Consider the following 23,675-nt stretch of genomic DNA (forward strand, 5'->3'; position numbering starts at 1 on the left):
ATCATCCTCAGTATCAAAAAATTCAACACCAATGTCATTCCACTGCCACCAGACACCTTCACCTTGCATCAAGAAATCTGCTATTCTTCATAGTGGCTTTGCAACAGTGTTGGTCTTCGTCTTATTGTTTCTGCTGGGATAATGGTGTTTGGTCTTTTGGGAAGTTGTTTTTGCAATTTTACTGATGTCTGATTCAGTAATTTGAGATGGATCTCTCTCCCTTGTAATTTCCTCTTCAGTATCCAGGCGTACCATGGGCGTTTCCTATGATGCCTCCAGGCCGCTTCGATGATTTTGCTTTGGTAACTCTTCTAATTCTGTTGTACACTCTCTCCTTGTTTTCAGCATTGGTTGATCAAAGAGAAACCACTTGAAGTTGATCCGGCTGATGAAAGTTATATTGTGGAAGTACCTTCTGAACATCTTTTGTTTGGTAAGTTTCTTAGGATAACTGAAGATCGCTTTACACATGATTCAAAGTAGAAAGGCAATATTATACAGTCGAAGAATCAAGCGAAGCACCTTTCATGATCATGTCCATAAGCTTTTTCACTTATTTCAGCAAGCGTGTCTATAAGCTGACTGTGTTGACTACTTACACTACTTTGACCACCCTTACCGAAATGACACCCATTTACATTGTGTTTCTTACTTGTAAGAAACATGTGTCATATACATGCTACCTACAGGTTTCAAACATGTGTCTGACCATATTGATTTTAACTTTCCGTTATGTATTGACAACATGAACAATACATGTTAGAAGCATGTATGGCTTGAAATCCAGGCAGCTACACCAAAAATCTGTGCTGTTCAATGCAACATGTTTGTCACATGAACACAACACCTCTCTGACATGTTGGCAATCAAGAATCTATCCTCTTCCATGAAGGTCCCTCAAGGGCACAAGAGCTCCTGGAAAATCTTTCCCGAGAGCCCAGGATTAGATTTTCTGGATCTCTTCTGGAAAGATTAACAGGTAAGCTGCCACTCGGCCTGGCAATTAGCTGCCTCTCTGCTGGGTAGATTTCCTAATGCTGTGCTTTATAAAATCAACCTACCTTCTGCACTCTGAATTATAGTCACCCAAACAACTTGAAACTTTTTTATCACTGCTGCTGAGAAACTGCCATCACCTTACCACTTCAGAACACTCTTCTGCACAAACAAAAATAATGCGAGAGCTAAAAAATTTGGTAGGAATTAAATTTAATCCACCAGACTTTAAAAGCCGATCAACATAATCAACATCAAACTGTTAAGTTGAAAAAATGTTCAAGTGTCCATAAAGTCAAGAACTTCATATTGCCATGACCATGAGCTCTGTTTAAAAGTGTAAGCTGTGATTGTCTGTTATGGTTTCAGTTATTGCTTGACCTGTCATCTTGAGGTTGTCCTATGCATAAGCTGGAAAAAATAAAAAAACATCAAGTAAGATATAAAGCTTATTAAGTTTATAACAAAAATATGTAATATGTTAGAATTGCTAAAAGCTGACAATTTTGACTCTTTCAACAGCTATTAAACATTGAAGAATGAAATTTGCATGTAGTCAGAAAATAAAGAAACTATTATATACCCTCAATTTGCGAATGATCCAATGTGATTTGTTGTACAAGTATAAATCTGTTCATATTGCAAATACCTTCAAACTAGTATATCCGTAGACAGTAGAATCAATGACATAAAACAAAATTTATTTTTTCAGATGATTTATCCCGCGGGAAAAAATGTTAATTTCCCTCTTTATTAAGTCAATGAATCTTTAAAGGTATTCATGTACGGAATAAGACAGAAACGTTGCCATAAAAATTGATCTGTACTTGATCTTAATGTATATATGTCAGAACACTTTATCCAAGTATACCTCATTTAAACTTCATGAGTCAATATTGTATGATTTGCAAAGGTTCAAGCAAAGTAAATGTTTATTGGTATAATTCAATTAAAATTATACAGTCTACTATGTAACGTCCACTCATTTGGTTTGAGTACACTTCATTGTATGTACATGAACGTTCTCAAGTCAAATTGGAACGCAGCATAGGAAAAAGGTAGGTTTTTGTATTAAAGGCGAGTTCACCAAAGAAGATTTTTAATATTTGTTTTTGGTCACTTATTCAAGAATTGCCATTTTTGCCATTTATAACTTGATAATTTTTACAAAAATGGATAAAAATAGTGGCAGAAGTTGCATTTTTGGGCTTCATCAACTAAATTTATTTTGAATGATGAGAAAAATAGACCAAGCTTGGCGCTTTCATCAAATGATATGGCAGGGTGCATCTTCTGATTGGTATGGCATTGTGCACTCTCTCACATTCATGCAAGGCTGTGAGTATTTGCATAGTAAATGTGGTAAATGAAATGAAAAGTGACCCAGCAGGGACTTGCACAGAAGCCGCCAACTTAGGAATTGACTTTTTGGTAATGAGGATCAGTCATACAAATGATGCAGCCAGAGAAATGCAATTTTAGGGGTTAAAAGTTGTGACTCACACCAATATACAAATAATAAACAAAATAATTAAAATAATCGTATAGTGGGGTGAGTCACAATTTCAAAATAAAAAAAATACACGATAGTTATGTAAATACACAAAGCCTGGTGTAAACGTTACTGACAATGCCATACCCATTGGAAGATGGTCCCTGCCATATGACCTGATTGAAGCACCAATCTTGGCAGCTTTTCCCATGATGAAGCCCTATAATGCAACTTCTGCCAAAGAGTTTATCTTATTTGTAAAAATCTGCGCAAGTTATAAATGGCTTTTCCGATATAATTGACCTTCAAGCGAGAACATATGTAAATATCACCCCTGGAAACACTCCCTCTTTAAGGCTATTGTAGGGGCTATTTTTAAACACTAACCGTGTAGTACCTTGTTTTCAGAGTTTGTCATCTTTTTGTTGCAGTAAATGGTAAAATGCAGTGCAGGGGGAAAACCGGATATTCGGTTGCCGTGGCGACAATTTCAGGGTTAAAAATATGAGGAAATTTGTGGCAAAGATATCTATTGAACGAAAAGTCATACAACAACCGAATTTTTTCTGTAGCATTCAGATGTATATGTATTACAATATGAACCTTAATCTATGACTGTATAAGATGTCAATATAAATTAAATCATAGTCATCTCGGTAAGATTGAAAAATTAATAAATTTCACAACTTTCCGTCAAGTTTCTACTATGACTTGATTGGATGACCTTGTTTTTTGAAGTTTGTTTTGTAAAGTATTTAATTTCACATATGTTGGCTGATTTTCATTGCATTCCAACCATTCTTTCAAGAGTTATTACTGCCACAAGAAACGAATGCAGTACAAAACACAATTGTTAGGAGTATTGGATTGAAATGTTTACAACATAAAGGTGATACTCATACTTCATGCAAAGTTTACGACCTCAAAATAGGGTATTGGACAAGTTTAAATTGTCAGTTAGAATTCTATTTACAAAAGCCTGGTTGTAATTGCTTTCTAAGTGAAAAATGAACTGTTAATTATCAAAAAAACATTGATTTTATAATCAGCATGATAATGAAATTCATGTGAGATTCTTTACTTGTTATGTATATGGACACCATAACGTCTAATATGGTTTGTTTTCTGGTTTAATTGCTATACCTGAATGAAAATCTTCATATGCCTTACAGTAATATCCACACAAAATATAAAACAGATTCATTTGTTGCAAATTTCTTCCCGATTACTCTTTGATCTGGCTTTTTAAGACTGCAATTAGTCTCAAACTCACAATTTCCACAACGCCATATTTTTACCTCTGAAAAAGCTGCTTCAATAAGCAAGCAAATGGTCACTACTTCATACATGATGCCATAACTCAACAAAGTTTTTAGGCAACCAAAAATAGCGATTTACCTGTTTTGAATATATAATTAGACTAAATAAAATTTGACCAGGGGTCAGTGGGAAAAAAACGCGATTTTTCTCGATTTTAGTTAATATTTTTTGAAGAATGATATAGCTTATTTGAAAGTATACATGTCGAGGGTGACAATGAAGGAAAAAAATAAAATTAGATTTTTTGAGCATTTTTACCGACATTAGCCCAGACGATGGCCTTAAGCCAAGCTCGAGTTGCACAGACTCACTGAGAGTACTATTCATTTAGGACTCCTAAGGTTGAATTTTACTTACCATTTAATGCTTCAAGGTTATGGATCAGTCTTTGATACCCAGCTCGTAGTTACTTTTGTGAAACAAAGCTCTGTTTAAGAAAAAAGGTGAAGTACATTATTATAAACACATGATTAGTAATAGTGCCATTTGATGTTTATATTCTGCTCCCCACAGAATCCTTAAAAAGTACTGTACATTGTTTGAAATATATTATAGCTTTGTCAATACCAGTGAATTTTGTGACGTCATATCCATACATTATTACTGATAATGTATTCCATTATTCAGCATTGCGGCCCCACAGCGAGCAAGTTTTTCTTTTGAAAACAAAAAAAGGACTGCATATTTCAAAGGAGGGAAAGTATTGGATAAACCATGTAATACACAAAACTATAAAAATCTTGATAATGGTGCACAATATTGATAATAATGTCTTACTGTACGATTTATCACAATTTTTGAGTCCTAACGCATGCACTTGTCGTCTGTCTGGCTGGCGCTCAGCATGCAGTCCCCGTCCGATACGCTGGTTGTACTATTATGTTTGTTTACAACATGGTTCGCTTCGTTGTCGTAAAGGTGAAACAGAACTCAGTACGTTTGCAAACTCCTAGACGATACTGGGTTTGACACATGGCATATTATGTATGTCAGTGGCCATGTAAACTATGCAAGCGTGAAAGGCTACTCGAACCAGCCGTAAACGGGCCAACAACGGCAGCTTGCTGTCATCAACCTTGACCGGAAGTGTCTACGGAAATTACTACGGAGCCATTCAAAGTCTCGGTCCAAGGTCAGCTACTACCAACAATCATGACGACCGTGGACTCTCCGTTGACTTACATCTCGGCCACCTAATTCTGATGCACTGACTGTAATCGGAGACAACTTTCATTCATCGTTTTTTTCTCCTTGTCTGTGGTTTTACCTTGCCTTGTTCTCGATATCGCGACGGTACGGAAACCCTCCAGTATGTTTGTAAACTGTACCTTTCAAGCACCCGTTTACGTCAAGTTTTCTCGTTCGCCGAAATAAAATAGCTCTTCTCAAGAAGCCATCGAAAATTAAATTTATAGACACCATTATTATTGAAATATAAACATTAGAATAACAATGTTGAACTCTGTTGATATCGTTTGCAATGAATGCTGTACTACTAGCGACATAATAATGATCGTATTGATCAGCTGATACCATGGCATGCAGCTCGCTGATCATGCTGATGTCGATGCATGAACATTCCGTTTTCTTCATCTCTGGCATTTCACCGTGTCGGCTTTTTGAATGGCATGATATTTAAAGGTGATGTTTCAAGTTTTATATAGACGGTAGGGATGCAGTTCCTTTTCATTTCCTTCGAAAATATATCGTTTTTTTTATTCAAAATTGAACCGTGAGTGTTGGTCATTTTTTGTGCTGAACGTGCGTGTTCAGTGCAGTGCACTGTGGAGTGCATGTGATGTGTGCAGAGTCAGGACGCTCACTGGCTTCAAAACCAGTTTAAATTTCCTTTTTTTATTCGTTTTCTACAACTACAAATTCACTGGCATTACCAAAACTATAAAATAATAGCAACCCGGGGGTAACTCCATAGATATGGCTATACGGGGAGGGTCCGCGCGAAAGGGGTCGTTTTTTTGCACTGTTTGGTATCAGAAAGGGTATACTTTTCACGAGGTGTTGGTATGAGAAGGGTCCGGTTTTAAACACAAACTGACATTTGTTAAAAAATCATGCTGTCAACACTGGAAACCCATGTATCTACATCCCAGATCTACCATCAAAATTTCCGATCTGTCGGTTGGACTGTTGGTACCCCTGGTACGCAAGGCGAGTGAGTCGTATCTGTATACGTAAGATAAACGTTCCATTTGTAAGCAGAGGAAAACGCTCTCAAGTGGTCTCGCGGTATTCTATGAGATTTTACATGTAAGCATGGCAGATTAAAGGTATACAGTCACCTGTAATTTAAATATGCCCATATATAGTCAAAGGGGCGTTCTTGGTATTCAAAATGTCCATGTGAGAGCGTTGTTTTTAAAAAGCGGCCACCCGCTTAAAATCTGTGATTGGTTAGATTTTCTCTTTCCGTGGTAACTGTGGCGAAATTGGAACAGGTGACAGTATACCTTTATTAAGAACAGTCCGACTGTTCTTAGACTGATTAGATTATTATATTGTATGGTATCACAAGGGTAGGTTTTTTTGCTCGAAACTGGTATCACAACAGTTTGGGTTTCCATGTTCGTGCGGAGCCCCCCCCCCCCCCGTACTATTAGCCATGGAGTTACCCCCCCCCCCGGGAATAGCAATAATGCACCCCCTCCCGGCCCATAATGGACTCAATCAAACTTTGCACTCCATAATGTACTCGGCTTCGCCTCGTACATTATGTCGTGCAAAGTTTGCTTTCGTCCATTATGGGCCGGGAGGGTGCATTATTGCTTAAACATGTCCTTCACACGTGTAATCACTATTGTTACTGTTGATAAATGAAATTTGTCCAGGTTATACATTAGTATATTGAAATAATCTGCTTGATCTAATGAAATATTTCGTCTACAAAAAAACCTATCATCTGTGCTGTCGCTGTCGCTCATAATGTTCATAAATTGAGAACAAATATAAAAATTTACGGGAAAAAGTAAATGCATGATTGGCCATTTACAATTTTGTTATTTTTGTAGCCTGATTTATTGTTAAGTTTATGAATTCTCAGGAAATATTCTGTCATATCTTGTCTTTCAAAAACTACTCTGCCCCTATCATCAGCCTTTGATCGACACACATGGTGATAGCACAGCCCCTCTACTGTGGTGATAGCCAGCTTTGGAATTTGACTTTGCCTGCATGAGCAGTGAAGTCATGCCAAGTGAATAATTATCAAATTTCTAAGCAATCGATTTACGGTTTCAGAGGAGAAGGCAATTGTTGACGGACGACAGATGGACAGATGACAACTGAGAAAGTAGCCTGTTTGATAAGCATTGAATTTAGGCAGCAGAACAAAAAAATAAGAGAAATTGCTAAAAGCACAGATAAATAAACATTACCACAATTTTAATAAATCTGACAGAGGTCAACCCAAGGATCATGCATATAACTTTTCAAAACAAAATGATTTTTTGACCAAAACGCTAAAAATTGCCCCCAAGTTACAACCATAGAAAAATTAACCACAATTCTTGGCTTGGCTGTCTGACTGAATTTAATTTTGCAAATGCATTTTATAACAACACAGAAATACAAATGATTTAGCTACACTAGCCCTGCGTACAGGTCTGTGTGTTCTTGGCGTTATATGGCTTCCACCACAGCCTTGCAACGGTCTATGGAGATAACTGGGGCTGATCTGGACCGCAACGAAAAAACACTTTTTTGCCAAAATTCTGCTCTATCGTTGCAAAATTCTTTCCCTGCCTATCATCTTTACCTCCTAACCGATCCAAGAGAAGATGCGATACACTTCTCCTAACGTCCAAAACCGTTCGTTTTCTGAAACATAACGTACTCGACAGGTTGTTTACGACTTTACCCATGGAGGTCGCCATTTTGAATCTCGCTGCAAGACCACAGTTCTCTTCATAGACCGTTGCAGGGCTGTGGCTGTTGCCATATAACGCCAGGAACACACAAACCTGTCCGCAGGGCTAAAGCTACACTTACCCTGAGTAAATGTAGATGGCATCAAGGTGGTTTTGTCATCATTCTGCTGCTATTACATGGCAACATTTGAATTCGTGTCAACCACTGGTGGTACAAACTCATGCAGTGACGCCGTCTCGAGAGTCAAATCGCCATTGAATCGCCAGTCTTCCAGGACATGCAGAGGAATCCGCTACAATGGTATTTTACAGACTCAACTCATTTTCTGACCTCTGAATCGTTCTCACAACACACCAAAGTCACGATTTCTTGTGTAAAAAAGACAGCGATTACACAGCAACGGAGCTGACACCGGCAGCTGCAAGCTGTCGACGTGGCAGCCTTGAACAGTTCAAATTGACTGTTGATTTCAAATTGACGTTCAAACTGATCAAGCCTCGTTCTGGTTCATAACGGAAGTCAAGCGTCGACACCGTTTTACTTGCGATCAGAAGATTCGATTCGCTGGGATTTTTTGGCAACTAATTGAAATGTCTGTGCACACAATTTATACGACAATTACGGTTACGATTCTTTGTTTAGAACAAAAACAAGCGTTTTTAAGGTGTTCATTAAATGACCTCTGACATCACATGACTTACCTTTGACACGGAGTCAGCTGTTTACCCCATACTATTGATAGACTCATCCAATCGCGCAGAGCTGTACTGTGAGCATAGAGTAAGTACAAATCTAATGTATTTCGTGCGTCCATCCTTGAAATATTTCGTGAAAGTTACTCAAGATGCTTTTAAAGACTACTAGAAACTAATTCTTCGTTAAGGGAATATGATTTAAGCAAACTTTAGTTTTGCAGCGAGGCATTCTTGTAAACCCGGAAGTAAGCCCCCTCTTTCTACCTCCATGCTATAACGTAGAGTGACCGTGGCTCTATCGACGACTGAATATCACTACTGAAACTCAATTTGTTTGTGTCGTAGGGCTGACAATTAACCATATGGTATTTTCGACTCTGACAGTAACTGCTTTCAAGTTACTCGATGTTGAAAAAAAAACAACAATCTACATGAAGATCTTATTGGTCCAGTGCTCGTGAATAATATGTGTCGTAAATTTAAACAATAAATGTTTACAAACAAAGATGACATTTTTTGTTACCACTCAAAATTATCAATGTTATGTGATTAATTTTGGTCAAACTTTGGTCAAACTATTATTTTCGCCAAAACTACTTGCCTTATAGCTTTGATATTTGGTATGCAGGTTAATGGGGAGATATAACATAGGGCCAAAGTCCCTGAAGCTACTATAGACATGGATACAAAATTAAGTATTTCCTGACTGTATGAAATTATCTCACCTAGGTCATCCTAGGGACCTGTAAACCAAATATTAAAGCTGTCTGACCAGCGGTTTTGAAAGAACAAGCAACTCAACAGTTGACAGAGCTCTGCTGTGTTATGTTATGTCACCTTTTGTGACACATGTATTGATGAAGAAGTGGATATCTGTGATTAACAGTGTAAGTGAGTTCTGTTGAATATGTTGAGACTGTTCATACTCAGAGAAAGCACACTGAAGAGACAAATGTTTGAAACTTAAGAAGTTCAAGGTCATCAAAAGCATCATAATGAATCATGTAACTTTCATTGCACTGTTTACACAGATTGCATAATTGCTATAAATAGCACATGAGGAATCTTACAGCCCAGCTTTACCATAAAAACCCTATCACTTTGACCACTCTTTTAATTGACCACTCTATTTTTTTCCTAAAAAAGTAATTTATTTTATCCTTACCAAGTCAACCATAAATGGAAATAGAACTTTCTCTATCTTTATCTCTATCTCTATTGACTATTTTGAGCAATTTCTTTTAGATAACATACAGGGCACAATAAATGACGGTTCAGAATATGTCAAAGTTGGGATTCAGGAAAGTTGCCTTTACATGTTTTGTTCCTCCAAGATGGTAAGCATTTCACAATGAACTGTCAAAAAAAGTTGAACTTTCTGATAATTCTACACTAAATTATTTTGGCTTTGATGATTTCCTAATTAATTCAAATATTTAATTATATTAATTATTTTTTACTGGGTGAATTGATAGGGTTTATACAGTACAAGAATTGCATACAATGTAAGTCAAATTTTGACCAAAAATGACAAAAAATTCCTTAAAATACAGATTTGCATATTTCATCACAATTTGAACAAATCTAAGTAGGGTTACCCCTAGGGACCTGTATACGAAATAACAAAGCTGTCTGACTGCGGTTATGAAGAAGAAGATTTTTTACCAAAAACACCTTTTTGGCATTAATTTGCCTATTTTCAACAATATCAAAAAATTAAAAAAAATAGTTTCTCAAAATCATATTTTTCATCTACACAACAAATATCAAATCAGTATGTACTGCGGTTCTCAAGATATTTGAGTGGACGGACGCCTCACAAACGGACATACATACATACATACATACATACATACATACATACATACATACATACATACATACATACAGACTGACGACGGACGCTGGACGGATACCCATCCCAATAGCTTCTATAGACTATAGTCTATAGTAGCTAAAAATGTGATGGAGTCTTTCAAACGATGACGAAATCTACAATTTTGTAATTTGGGGAATTTTTACAATTTTTTCGTCGAAAAAGGGTTTCTCAAAAATTACGAGTCTGATAGCTATGATATTTGGTATGCAGGTTTCTACAGATATGATGTGCTTTATTTTATAAAACTGCCCTTCAGAAAAAACTAAGTCAGCAATATGCATATATTAAACATATTTATCTCATGTAAACAGTGCATGACCTGAAATCCGCTCTCAGACTTACCCGTTTCAAACATGAATGCAAAAAAAATAACATGTATGGTATGTGTATACACAGCACCAACAGAAGTGTCCCTGGTTTAAACACTTCAGTAGCTATTTGTAAACACCTTCTAGGCATATTGATTTCCAACTATCATGAACTGTTTATGAATCTGGCATGCTAGAAGCTAGTTTTCACTTTGTCATTTCGGTAACGGCACTGACCTTTTCATGTAGGTACTGTGACACCAAAAGGATTGCCTTGCGTGCATCGATCACATCCCCGAATTTCGTCTTTGTCACCATATGTTGCCTGAATAAAGGTTTGTAAACTGACCGCTTCATCCTTGTCTTCAATGTGTGATGGTAGCTCTCTAGTACATTGTGTATGTGACCTTTTATATCATGAAGAGGCTCTGATGGTAAAATTTCATATCTGGAGCAGTTGATGTCAGCAAGGTTTGCTTTTGGAGATAGATGAAGCAATGATGGTACTCTCTGAATACCGTGTAAGATTTCAGAGAGTTTAACTGGCAATTCAGGCTTCTTTAAACCTTCTGTTTCTTCACCTCTAGCCTCCAGCTCTCTTCTTAAGTCAGCCACTGTTAGGTTTGCAAACGGATGGATTGTTTGCCCTGACCTCTGTCTCCATATGGGACTTCCCTGGATCAGCAAGTCACGCTTCTTTCCATGGAGAGAAACTTCAACCTGTAACATGAAGAGAGATTGTCATGCTTTTTTGATTCCGCTCCACAGATACACTGGTAGTGACCACCCTTTTGGTGGTGTCCATCTTCAAATTCCTGTGCTGGTCCGTCACCATGGAAGAATCTATGTACATCTTCATACTGCTGTCTTCCATCGTTGGATTTTATTGGTTTGACCGCACTTTTTAGATCTTCAACTCTTGTTTTGATGTAGGACAGCTGATCAGAATCGTTAGAGTTCGATCTGCCCAATATATATAAGTGAGGCTTCTCAACAAGACTATCAACATTTACTTAATTGTTTCCCATATTTGTTCAGGTACTCTTCATTAGTGAGATAGGTAGCGCTGTCATACACCCAGCTTACCATAAACACAATATGGGAGTGGTTAGCTACTGTGCTATGGTCATGCCATACTTTGAAGTGACGTGTATGATGTAGTTTCTTCAGTTTTCTTCGCATTTCATCCAATGTTTCTCCTTGTTCGTACTCGTGAATTCTTCTTAACTCATCCTTCATTTCTTTTTCTTCTAAGTTCTTATAGTAGGCGTCATCATCCTTCATTTCTTTTTCTTCTAGGTTCTGATAGTAGACGTCATCATCCTTCATTTCTTTTTCTTCTAGGTTCTGATAGTAGGCGTCATCATCCTTCATTTCTTTTTCTTCTAGGTTCTGATAGTAGGCGTCATCATCCTTCATTTCTTTTTCTTCTAGGTTCTGATAGTAGGCGTCATCACATCCATACACATGACTTCTTAGAATGCCCAGTTTAACTTGTCTGTCAAGTTCTTGTTTTCTGATAGTTTCTAAATTTATTTTCCGAGCATAGATTGTGTAGCTTTCTTCTTTTAATTTGCCATCTTTTCCAATTATCTGCCTTTTAAACTCTTTAGGTGCTATTAATTCATCATTATCAATTTCTCCATTTTTAATTTTTCTTTTCAGTATTTCCTGCAGGGTCCTTGCTGGCCTGCCCTGGGGTAGTGACATCTCCCCTCCAAGACCTTTCAGTGTTTTCCGACGAAATCGTCTATCAAAGTCACGACCTTGAACTTGCTTGTGAAAATTGAACTTGTCAATATTGATGCCAGCTGATTTTGCATATTCTTCAGGAATTGACCTCCATTTGCAGCTGCAACCCCATACTTTCTTGCTAGGCTACTCCAGTTTACTTCCTTACCTTCCTCATAATTTGATATTTCACTTATGTAACTGCTCTTGTTCCAATCCACAGATGACGGTTTTCCGATGTGGTCTTCTGGAATCAACGTGTTCGTGGACTCTAACTGAAAACGACGATTTACTCTTCTTGGCTGAATCAACAGACTCGAACTCAACAGATCAACGACATGTTTCATAGCTTGAAAATGACTGACCAGAACCGAGTACAGTCTTCAAATCTCTGTCATTTTCAGTGTGTGATTTTTCAATGCTTTTTTCATACTGGTGTATATCACTCGTCTTTTTTTCTTTTTTCTTGTTTGCTATTTTTTTCTGCAAACCGATATCCTGAACTTTTAAAAGGGCTTCATCAAATGGTGTTGAATAAACATTATTATATGACTCTTCCAGTCGATGGTATAACTGTCCAGCTGCTCTGACAGCACATTTAACAGGCACATTGAGCCTTGTCTCATTAGAATTTTGCAATTTTCCCATCTATCTCATTGTATCTTCTATGACATCGATTGTAGAGAAAGGTAGACTCTGAACATGATTCTGATAGTATTTGTTCAACAGCAGAATGTCAGCATTGCTTCTTTGACACTCATTACAATCTAATGCTGTGTGCAGAGTTTGGATTGATAAAGGCAGTTTTTGCCAACTGGCTAGGAAAAATGTTGTAGAAATGTCGTCTTTTCATGTTCCCTGTTCAGATGCAACCACTGAGCTTTAGTACTGAGTGTCTTCTCAAATTTTGAGAGTTTGAGTTTAAACAGATCACTGTCAACTTGCATTTTACTGCTGGTTGCCATAACAGCCTGATAGGTAGCATACCTGTGTCGTAAGGATGTGTTGTACACTGGCATAAATCTTGTTTTGTTGACATTTTCGCCTTTATCCTGTGTAGAATTTCCAGGTTTAGGTAGCTCTTTTGTTGCTCTTGCTGCAATTGTCATAAAATAACCACAAAACGCCATATCACACTCTAAATGATTCAGTAAAAACTTTGGTGAAAGAAGCCAGCTTTCGGCTGCTGCAAAATTGAATATGGCGCCAATTTTTTGTCCGATCATTTGAGCGAAGTTGAACTTTGACCTTTCAAGGTGTACGTTTTTTCAGAGCGAAAGTGGGTGAAACGCATATCATGCATATTGCGGCATCAGCACTTTCTTGAATGTAAATGTGGTACACAGACACGTTGACCGTTGACAGTCAAAATAAAGCTTTATTTCTAAGAAACGTTTGATCATTTTTCTGTTTTTGCAACATCTTGTTGTCAATACTCACGACATGTACAAAAAATACCGTTGGAGACAAAAGCAAGGTTGAGTATTTCTCGATCTCCAGAACTGCTCTCACACCGACGCTATCGCTGAATGCGACAGCTGAAATGGGGACAGTGAGCGAGCTGAAATGGACGCGACCGTCTCGTTGCTTGGATATAATCAGCTGTCTCTACCCAGAAAGCATTGCATGTTGGCTACACGAAGGCTCATTCTGGTCCCTGGATGGGCTTCCCCAGGGGTCTCCCCGGGCGGCTGGAGTCTCAAATTACGAAGAGAAAAATGCAAAAATCCAGCCGCTAAACATGTTTATATTTCTAAAATCGCTGATTTGAATATAATATTGAAATGTTTGTCAATATCATGCTGACAATTCTTTTCCCCGGAAAGCAAGTGCTGGCACAGTTTGCCCCCGATTACGCTCGTATCGGAGGTCGTCCGTCAAGGGTCAGCTGATATTTTGTGGCGAGTCATTAGTACGGGGCGAAATTTCTTACAGTATAAGTGACACTAGTGATGGTAAGTGGGGCCAAAGCGGACAATGGGTCATTTACAGGATCTGGGGAAGTCTACTGGCTGGATTTTGTTCTCGAGCTGACAATACAATTTTCGAACCAAAATACCGTTATTTAGTCAAATTAAGAATTATCTCAGGGATTTCATCAACATAATACTATTTTGCGGAGTCGCTTTTTATAAAATACGTATACACAGTTTGACTAGTACAGAAGGTTGCGCCGATTTAGCCAGTAAAACCGAAACGCACTTGTCGATAGAGGGCGCCATTTACGGAGCCGTGCCTTAACATACTCGAGCATGGGTCAGTGCGGATATTATACCTCGATGTTTTTAAAAATGTATGGGAATTAGGTCTGATCATAGTTAAGATACAAAGATTGTCGGTTTTGGCTGGTTTTGTGTATCCATGAACCAAGGTCAAATGCAAATACCTACCAGTGCATACGATGAATAACGATGGGTGATTCGAAATATTGCACGACTGAAAACCATAAAACTTCATACTGAATACTTACCGTTGTTACCAAAGTGAGTAGATACTTTCTTGCCTCTTGATTCTCCCATTGTTAGACAATTTATAGTTCCCTAGAATGAGTTTTTGCAGACGGTACGGTTACACTGCTCTCAGCTGCTGTTGACTGAAATCCAGTCTCCAAATCTACCCGCTCCGGGGCGAAGATCAATTTGCGCGTGCGCAGTACCACCAGAATTAAAACATTGCGTGTCATTGGTTAGATTCGTAATGCAGTGATAAGGTCTTTAGATAATATATATATATTATATTTTACATTTTACATATATTTATATTTTATATAGTCATTCTATGTTTTAATGACATTGTTGACATGTCAGTTGTAAGATAGGAATTTCAAAGTGTCAATCTTAAAGTCTGAATACAGTACATTTTGAATGAGCTGTATTTTGAATGAGCTGTGAATATATCACACTTTCTATACTTAACCAGATGTCCTGAACTGTTGTACAGAAATGGATGTCAATCATTAATATCAAAGAGGAAAAAGCAGTGAATCAAAAACTTTGATGGGTGTTAAAACTTGCCAACCATCCAATTAAATCTCCTGAGGAGCCTTAGAGAGCTTTTTTTAGCCAAATTTGATGTGTACAGTGTCTGAGAGGACCTTTTCTTGTAACATTGAAACCATAAAAGCACAGCTAATAATGACAAAAACTGCTTTTTTGACTGTTATTTTGTTCATAAAAAACACCTTTCTACAGAAAACCTGTGAAACAAAGGAAAATAATTGCATCAATGAAGGAAAGATATCTTGTCATTTTTCTATCTCTAAAATAAGTCACTGTATCAAATATATATTATGAAATATTTGTGCATGTTGCTTTCTCATACTGAATTCTCATAGAGAGAACAGAAAAGTATCAGGAATTTGTCATCCTTTTCATATGAAATGCAGATTTCATAATGGTACACTTTCACTTAGCAAACATAAAGATATCTCTGATTTATTAAAGTATGGCGCCAGAAGGGCGCGCCGAAAAATATGAAACAACCTGATATATATGCCTTGTATATTAAAGTCATGCACCTGAAGGGCATGCTGAAAAATGTCTGATATATTAAAGTATTAAGCTTGAAGAGCACGCTGAAAAATATTGAACATACAGATATCTCTGATGTATGTATGCTTGATATGTTAAAGTTAGGCGTGCTGAAAAATATGACTTGATTAATAAAGTTACGCGCCCGAAGGGCGCGACGAAAAATACAACTGAATGATGAAATTTGTGGCTGACACTAGCATTTTAGGCAATGATGAGCCTGTGTCAAAATTCAAAAACACACTGACCTCCCCTATTGGGCATTTCAAAAACATGGTGACCCCCCCTATCACCAAAGTCAAAACAGGGTGACCCCCCCCCCATGTATCCACCGCCCCCCCCCCCAGGCTGAAGAAACTGACCAGTCCCTAAAACTACAAACTTCATATAAGTCACCCCGGACAGCACCAGGATAGCACAAAAAATAAATAGCCATTGCCGTGCTCTATATCAGGTTTTAATCAGATTGATTTTACATTCGTGTCTTTCTAAACTCTAATGATCGCGAAGGGAAAGTTTTCTCTGTTTGACTAATGCTGGAATAAGTTGGTGGAGAAAAACACGGACAACACATTTTTAGAAAGAGAGTATTTTGCAGTTTAATTCCATTCTTCGAGTCATATAGACTGATCTGTACATAGTAATAGTTGGTTAATGTTAAATAAAAGAAAGTAAATATTAATTAAACCAAATTCACATTCTGTTGAAATTGTTGTTTTTTCTGATTATAATATAAGGAAAACCTCCATATTATTACACAATAGCAGAATGCACGCTTTGTATCCAAGTGGCATTCCAACAAAATACAAGTTCATGTACACAACTTTGGATAAAGGTTACAGATAGCAGCACATATTACAACGTCATCAGCTTTATCTAGCAAAGTAATCGGCATTTCATTTTTTAATATCCGAAACGTTTTAAGTCTACGAATTGCTTTACAATAAATATACGCAAATTAGCAATTTCCTTTGTTTTTGTGATCTCTTGTTTGGTCATCTGAGAACTGCCGCGTTTCCCAGGGGTATAGATAAACGACAGTTACGAACAAGGAGATCTTCTGCAATTGTAAACCCCCTATCTGCCATCACTTCGTCATTATATTCAAGCATATCGTAAAACCCTGACTCTCTTGTGAGGTGAACGTCCGATGTACGACCACCCCAACCCGATAGACAAAGTTAAACGTGCCACAAGGCATAATGGAAAGTAGAAATTTGATGGTTTGATGATGCTTGTACTCTGAAAATGCTGCAGCACGTGAGAGAGGGTCACTTGGGGTTTCAATGAAAACCTCAGTAAAATCGATAATGTGTCTGGTATTTCCGTATTTAGGTGACTTGAATTTGATTGGTAAATGTTGAACTGCAATTTCTTTAGGAGGATTGTGGATGAGAAACTTAAGTTCTCTTGACAAAATCTAACCCAAGTATTAAATATTTTGCTGACACTTCCTACACTGATACCAAAACGGTCAACCAAATCATTATTGACACTACCAAGTTTCAGTTTCATGAGGGTTAATAGGAACTCGTCCCTTGGTTTCAATACACGGTGTGGGCCTGATTTTTTGGGTGTTCGACTGAACCTCCGAACTTTTGATGAATGTATGCGTGGTCCATGCCAATATGTAATTTTTGAAACGTTCTCACCGAGAACCTCATCAAACAAAAAGTCAAACGTTTTGCGGTTGTGTAGACCTGTGAACGCCTTTACTTTACTATCGCTTTGTAACTTTGTGTGACTGAATGGACGACGTTCTTTATATGAGCGTTTCTGTTTCAACGTTTTGATTTCTTTTTTGAGAATACCATTTCATTGTTCTAAAGTTTTTATTTGAACGTTCCTATTGTAAGTGTCCTGCTTACAAAGTTCGTTGTCGCACCTAGTACTGTTGACATCTTCTGAACAGCAGTAGTCGTGTCCATGCACTGTGTGTTGTTCAGGCAGTTGTTCACCGGCATTGTCTCGGTAGTTGGAATTTCGGCGCCGGCCACTGCAAATGGCAAATGTACTCGACACATGTAAGGTGGCTTCGTCAGAGGCAGGCTCGGGTTTCATAAAGTCCCTCGATCGTGCATCCCCGCAAAGTCTTGATCTCTTGGCGGGCAATGGGTCATTTATCATGTGCATTGGAGACTTTCTCATTGACTGTGGCTTTGCACTGAGTCGTATCCAAGATACAATACTGGATCTGGGTTTTCATTTGTTGGTCTTTTATCGGGAAATGATTCGAACAAACTCTCGAATAGCGGTTTGGTGTCCAATTATTCCCCTTCTGATCCTGTCGATTTACTGGCTTTTGCCACCTGAGCCTTCCTGCCATGTCATCAACCTCTGTTGGAAATGGATAGAGGACAAATGGTGGCGGACAAACACAGCGGCTATGACCCAGCTCGCATTGGTGTATGGTGCAAATTTCACGCATCCATTTCTCTAATTTAGCGCCGCTATTGGCGCAGCTGATGACAGCACAATTCCTGTGACCTGGCATTCTGAAAACAACAACAGAGAAATAAATAACATTAAAATAAAAATACACAATCACAATCAAGTCTTTGAAATTAATAATGACTTGTATATTTATAAAAATAATTATCAAGGAATTCGTTTTTATTATCAAAGCACTGACCGTTACTTTACAAACAACAAGTACCCCAGGGCCTTATTATCTCTCCTGCCTAGACCGCATTTGCTGCAAATCGTATGCGTTTGCCATAGCCACGGTCCAGAGACTGTGCCATAGCAGATAACGCCGGCCGTACTTTGTTTTTAGCAAAATATCTACGTCTTTTTTTATCGTTGTTCTCTCGGTGCTTTTCCTTGACCGGATCGAAGAGTTTCCTCGTGACATCGACGAGGGGTCTGACTGCATCTATATTTCCAAGAAAAACGACAATTTTAAGCAATGAAGGGAATTTTACAGTCATGACTCGCTATAATGTACAGGCATCAAGAAAGCTAAAAAATAGTCACTTGACTTTAATCATATCGTGAATTTTTCTCTGACAGTTAATCAATTGATCATACATTAGACTGTGAGTGTGAGACAGTCGTGTGCGGATGCTCCATACCTCCGCAAGGTGGTTGGCGGTGGAGGTATTGACACGACTGTGTCTCGCAGTCTAATCATGTATCTCTGTAGATCCATAGACAGTAGAGGGGGACCCTCTATTATATGGTAGATCTTACAATATAGGAAATTACCTTTGTTAAATTTAGCAGCCTTGAAGTTCATATCCCGAACTCGCATTGGCTTGATCTTTGTTTTCCCTTTGGGTATGTTCCACTGGCATAGTTTTGATGTGCAGGCAAAGTTGGTTTGACCAGTTCTCACTGCAGCTTCTATACGAAAGAACATAGCTGTGATGTGTATGCACGAGCAACCAAGTCTGGAAAACAAACGTAGTGTTTATTTTATTCACACTATATATTAAGGCTATTCCAAGTAAACCATGAAGAGTAGACTCTGCAGAAAAATAGGTGAAGGTCGATATCTGTATCTTTATTTTAAATAAAATGATTTTCAATTTCGTATGTCTAATTAGGCCCGAGCCTGTCCACTCAACGTTTTTTATTAGTTTTCAATTTATGCATTATATGATTAGGTCGTGCCAAAATTTAAGTTACAAATTAACTACTACTACAACTTAATGTTAAGTTGTAATGGCAAAAGGAATGGATTCATGAGATAAAGAATAGAGGAGAACAAGACACACAAGAACACACACACACACACACACACACACACACACACACATATATATATATATATATATATATATATATCGAAGTATACAGATGTCCTCGTGGGAATTTACAGTGCTCAATGCAAAAGCAGAGCGTTATAAATAAACAGATTACTTCAAGTACAAAGTAATGAAATCTATTACTTAAGTTAGCATCTAGCAATTCTCTATCTGAGGATTGCAAGATGCATGAAACTTAAGTAATAGATTTCATTACTTTGTACTTGTGTACTTGAAGTAATCTGTTTATTTATTATATATATATATATATATTATATATATATATATATATATATATGTATATAATTGCTGGCATGACATATTTTAGCGTAGCTTACCCTGCGGTACAGGAGCAGTATGCACTTTTAATGTCACCAGAGTCCTTGTGGGCGCATATCCAGACAGTATGAAGCGTATCGTTGATCTACATTGTGTGGCAACACTTTGCTTTCATGAAACAGTATTCTGAGTCTTCAGAAATGTTATTTAAATAATTTTCTTTTAGCCAACCTCCTTCATACAGTCGATAAGCCTTGCCCTCTTTATACTCATTTAAAAGGTGCTTTTGCAAAGTGACATCGTTGCCTGGATGATCGGCCATTATATACATGGTGATATCACTGAGGAAAATAGGAGGCCACATTTCCATGCCAGCAGCTTCTCCAATTCAACCACCACACAGTGTCAAAGGATCAGGCAAGACGCCTCTCGATTCAGGAAGAGTTAAGAGTGACTGCACATACTTGTCATTTTCTGATGCCAGTTCAGAGGCTGTCGGAGCAATAGGAAATTTTTGTTCAGTAGCAGAAAAGACACGGGCAACCAGTTCAACCTTCCGTCTGGCTATTTTCAGGTTTCGCTTTCTGAGGAAGTCCTTCAATGCGTCAACACGCCACATGCTGATGGTTTCATAAGTTATTTCATCCATTATTCCTGAGAGAGAGAGAGAGAGAGAGAGAGAGAGAGAGAGAGAGAGAGAGAGAGAGAGAGAGAGAGAGAGAGAGCGTTTTAATGTCAGTTTGTCATTTGCCATAGGAGATAACGCCGGCCGTATTTAGTTTCAGCTAAATATCGTGAAAAGAAATTAGGTAAAACTGTGTATATAGGCCTCCTGTATAACAAACTAAACGTTAAAATGCCCGTTTGGTAATACGTAACTATAGGGCCACCAATAATTTCATGCCGCGGAGACTACAAATATTCCCGCCACGGCGATATCGGCAGCCGCGGTCGGCTAAATTTTTTGGATCGGAGATTTTTTGTTATTTTTAGCTGAAAATTATCGCTTTGTAAGTTATGAGTGAACTGCACTATCAAGAATAAGTGCTACAAAGTTAAATGGTGAAGGAAATCTGGAAAATAATCGATACTTACGAAGCAGAGCCGACTGAACTTCCGTATTATTGTTTACGTTCTATTGTGTCAACAGCTATGGTTACGCAATGGGTTTATGCCCACTTGACCTTTGGCCCAGCCCACAATACATCGCTCACAGCGGGGTAACCTGACTTTTGAAACTCTTGTATTGTTAAATGTTGCCTTAAGGAGGCACACCAATTCAGTCCCCCTTGTCTTGGCAACAGCTATGGCAACATCCCCTATTAAGGCTAAGGTGTTGATGGTAGTGCTCCCGAGATACGGAGAATCGGTTTCTATCAATAACCGATCACTGGGCACTTCTTTCAATGCTCTCCGTTGCCATTGATCAAAATTGGCCGTCATGATGGAAAACCCGAAGTAGCAGTTTTTGAAAGCTTTTGTCCACTGCCTTACTGTGTTGACGGTACCTGGAAAGTTGTGGATATGAATGCATTGCCATGGCGAACACCATTCCTTTACCATTTGGAGGGCCTGACAATGGACATCTGACCCATAGTGATCCCCATGGGGCCCCCTAATGTGCAGGATTAAGGGCTTCTCTGACACACACATAGCGAATGCACGAGCCAGGACCTTTCTTTGACGCTCAAGAACTTTGCTGGCTCTGTTCGGTCTAGGCCCACTTCTCCCAGGGCTGAAACTTGTGATGATGAGACATACTGCTTCAGGGTCTTATATACTTACTCATCAGCGCTAGGGGCTTTCCTTGGGTGTATCCCTACTGCAATTTTCCACCCCCTAGGTCGCTCCAAGTTTGATGGAAAATACCCTGGGTCACAATAAACTTCTACGCCCCCAATGACTTTAACTGGGAATTCTGCCTTAGGGCCACTTGGCCATTCGGTCAATTCCCATGCTGTGGAAGGGCAGTTTTGACCACGAAGTTTATTCAGCACTCGGTCAAGGTGGAAGTGAGAATCAGGTGCTTCTAAGAGATGGTTGTAATGTTGACCATGTGAAACTGACTCCTGTCTCACTGGTTTAACAGGTTGGTCAGTTTGCTGGTCTGTTTCAACAGCTAATTCTACCTGATCTCCCAAGGTCATACTTTCCCTATTGTCCATGTCAGTTACATCAATTTGCACGTCCCCCTCTTGGGTTGGACTGTTAACAATTTGCACATCCCCCTCTTGGGTTGGACTGTTACCCTCCATAGTAATTTGTACGTTCCCCTCATGGGTTGGACTGTTAACCTCTACTGTGAGTGAGTCCCCCATCAGGGCTGAACTACACTCGCTTCCTCCATTGTTCTTGTTCTATCAATGTGTCCCCCATTTGGGCTGGACTACAAAGGTTGGCTGGAGCTTTATACTCACCCACTGATGTTTCCTCTATGGGGCCTTCCAGGACAGGCATTTCTCTGGTTGGGTCTTCTTCTCTGGCCTCCGCCCCTGTCACCTTGGAATCCACCTGTCAAAATTCAGCCCGTTGTTCTTCTGTTAACCAGCCGAGAAGGATGACGAGGATCCTCCCGTGCATCAACACGGACGGTGAATTGGGCGGATGTAGCTTGAAATTCGATGGTGTAGCCCATCCATTGGCCTGGCACAGTTTCTTCATCATGAGGCAGTTGGCCTTGGACAGCACCGAGGTCTGAGGAATTTTCCTCAGGCAGTGCTTCCTAACATACTTCAGTAGGTCGAGGATGGTCTTCTCTGGTCCAAGGATCCAGCCCACTATTTTGAGCAGGGCATTTGTTACCTCAACTGCCTTCATGATACGGGGGTTCTCCTGTAGGCTCGGATGGATGTGAGCCCCTAAGCAGTGACGCTTTAGCTTTCTTGATTCCTTACCACACCCAGGAACTGGACATGCACAGGTACGCTTGGCTGGGTGTGGTTGCTGACAGGAGACCTTTGATGTTGGTAGTTGCCCCCGCTGATCCTGTCCAAACCAATTTACCACGCGCCTCGTCTGCTTTCCTCCTCGCTGGATAGTCCCTCCAAAGTACTTTCCTCATACTTCCTCTTTATCTTCTTGGACGGTTCCTCCATTACAGAGGATTTCCCTCTACCCTTCCTGGGATGCTCAAGACGGCTAGATTTTTTCCCAGGTCGAGTTGCTGACGATGATGTTGTTGCAGCTGCAGGTCTGATGTTTTGACGCTGCCTTTCTTGGGAAGTATGAGCCAAGGGTGCAGGTGGATTCACCCGTTCGCCGTCCTTAGCTGGGGGTTGATCCCTCCTTCTACATTTGGGCAAAGCTGGTCTTGTTGGTGAGACTCCCCTGGGTGTAGATGATATTCCTCTGGAGGGAGAGTCCTTCTTGGTGCCGTGATGTTCTGATGGCTCGATGACCTCCCCCGACGATCAATGCATGTGCTTGACAACTGTCAAGTCAGGTTGGGTCTTCAAGCGGACATCACGGCTAGACTCATGCGTGGAAGAACTTGGTGGATGAGCTCTATGCCTTTTCGGGATCCTGTTCTTCTTTGGATCCCAATGGAGAAGATGCCGATATAGCCACTCTTCAGGAAACACGACATCTGCTTCCCTCCGAGTGTCTTCTACCCAGCGCCAGTGATTACGCTGGACAGCCAGTTGGTATTGGCAGATCAGCATCCTCTCCTTCCGGTGATAAGGGACGTTGGCCATACCGATCCCGTACACTTAACCTCTTGGGCGGCAGGAGGATACGTTCCTGGTCGGCTTCCTCCACCTCAGCCCAAGATAGGTTACGTGTCTCACTCCCACGATGTCGCCGGGAGTGC

At 39.3% G+C, this 23,675-nt stretch overlaps 1 protein-coding gene and 1 long non-coding RNA gene across 2 annotated transcripts in view; one reads left to right on the plus strand and one right to left on the minus strand.

Moving 5' to 3' along the window:
• The window catches only part of LOC139127640 (serine/threonine-protein phosphatase 6 regulatory ankyrin repeat subunit C-like), a 279,840-nt gene that overhangs the window by 222,500 nt on the left and 33,665 nt on the right, over positions 1-23,675 (plus strand). The window lies entirely within an intron of this gene.
• LOC139127677 (uncharacterized) lies at positions 1,193-4,592 on the minus strand. Its single transcript, XR_011551078.1, has 2 exons — positions 4,166-4,592; positions 1,193-1,407 (listed from the first exon to the last, which is right to left on the minus strand). It is a non-coding gene; the product is annotated as an uncharacterized lncRNA (long non-coding RNA).

The sequence above is a fragment of the Ptychodera flava genome, unplaced genomic scaffold (genome assembly GCF_041260155.1).
Source record: "Ptychodera flava strain L36383 unplaced genomic scaffold, AS_Pfla_20210202 Scaffold_34__1_contigs__length_2629520_pilon, whole genome shotgun sequence".
In the NCBI taxonomy this organism is placed as follows: domain Eukaryota; kingdom Metazoa; phylum Hemichordata; class Enteropneusta; family Ptychoderidae; genus Ptychodera; species Ptychodera flava.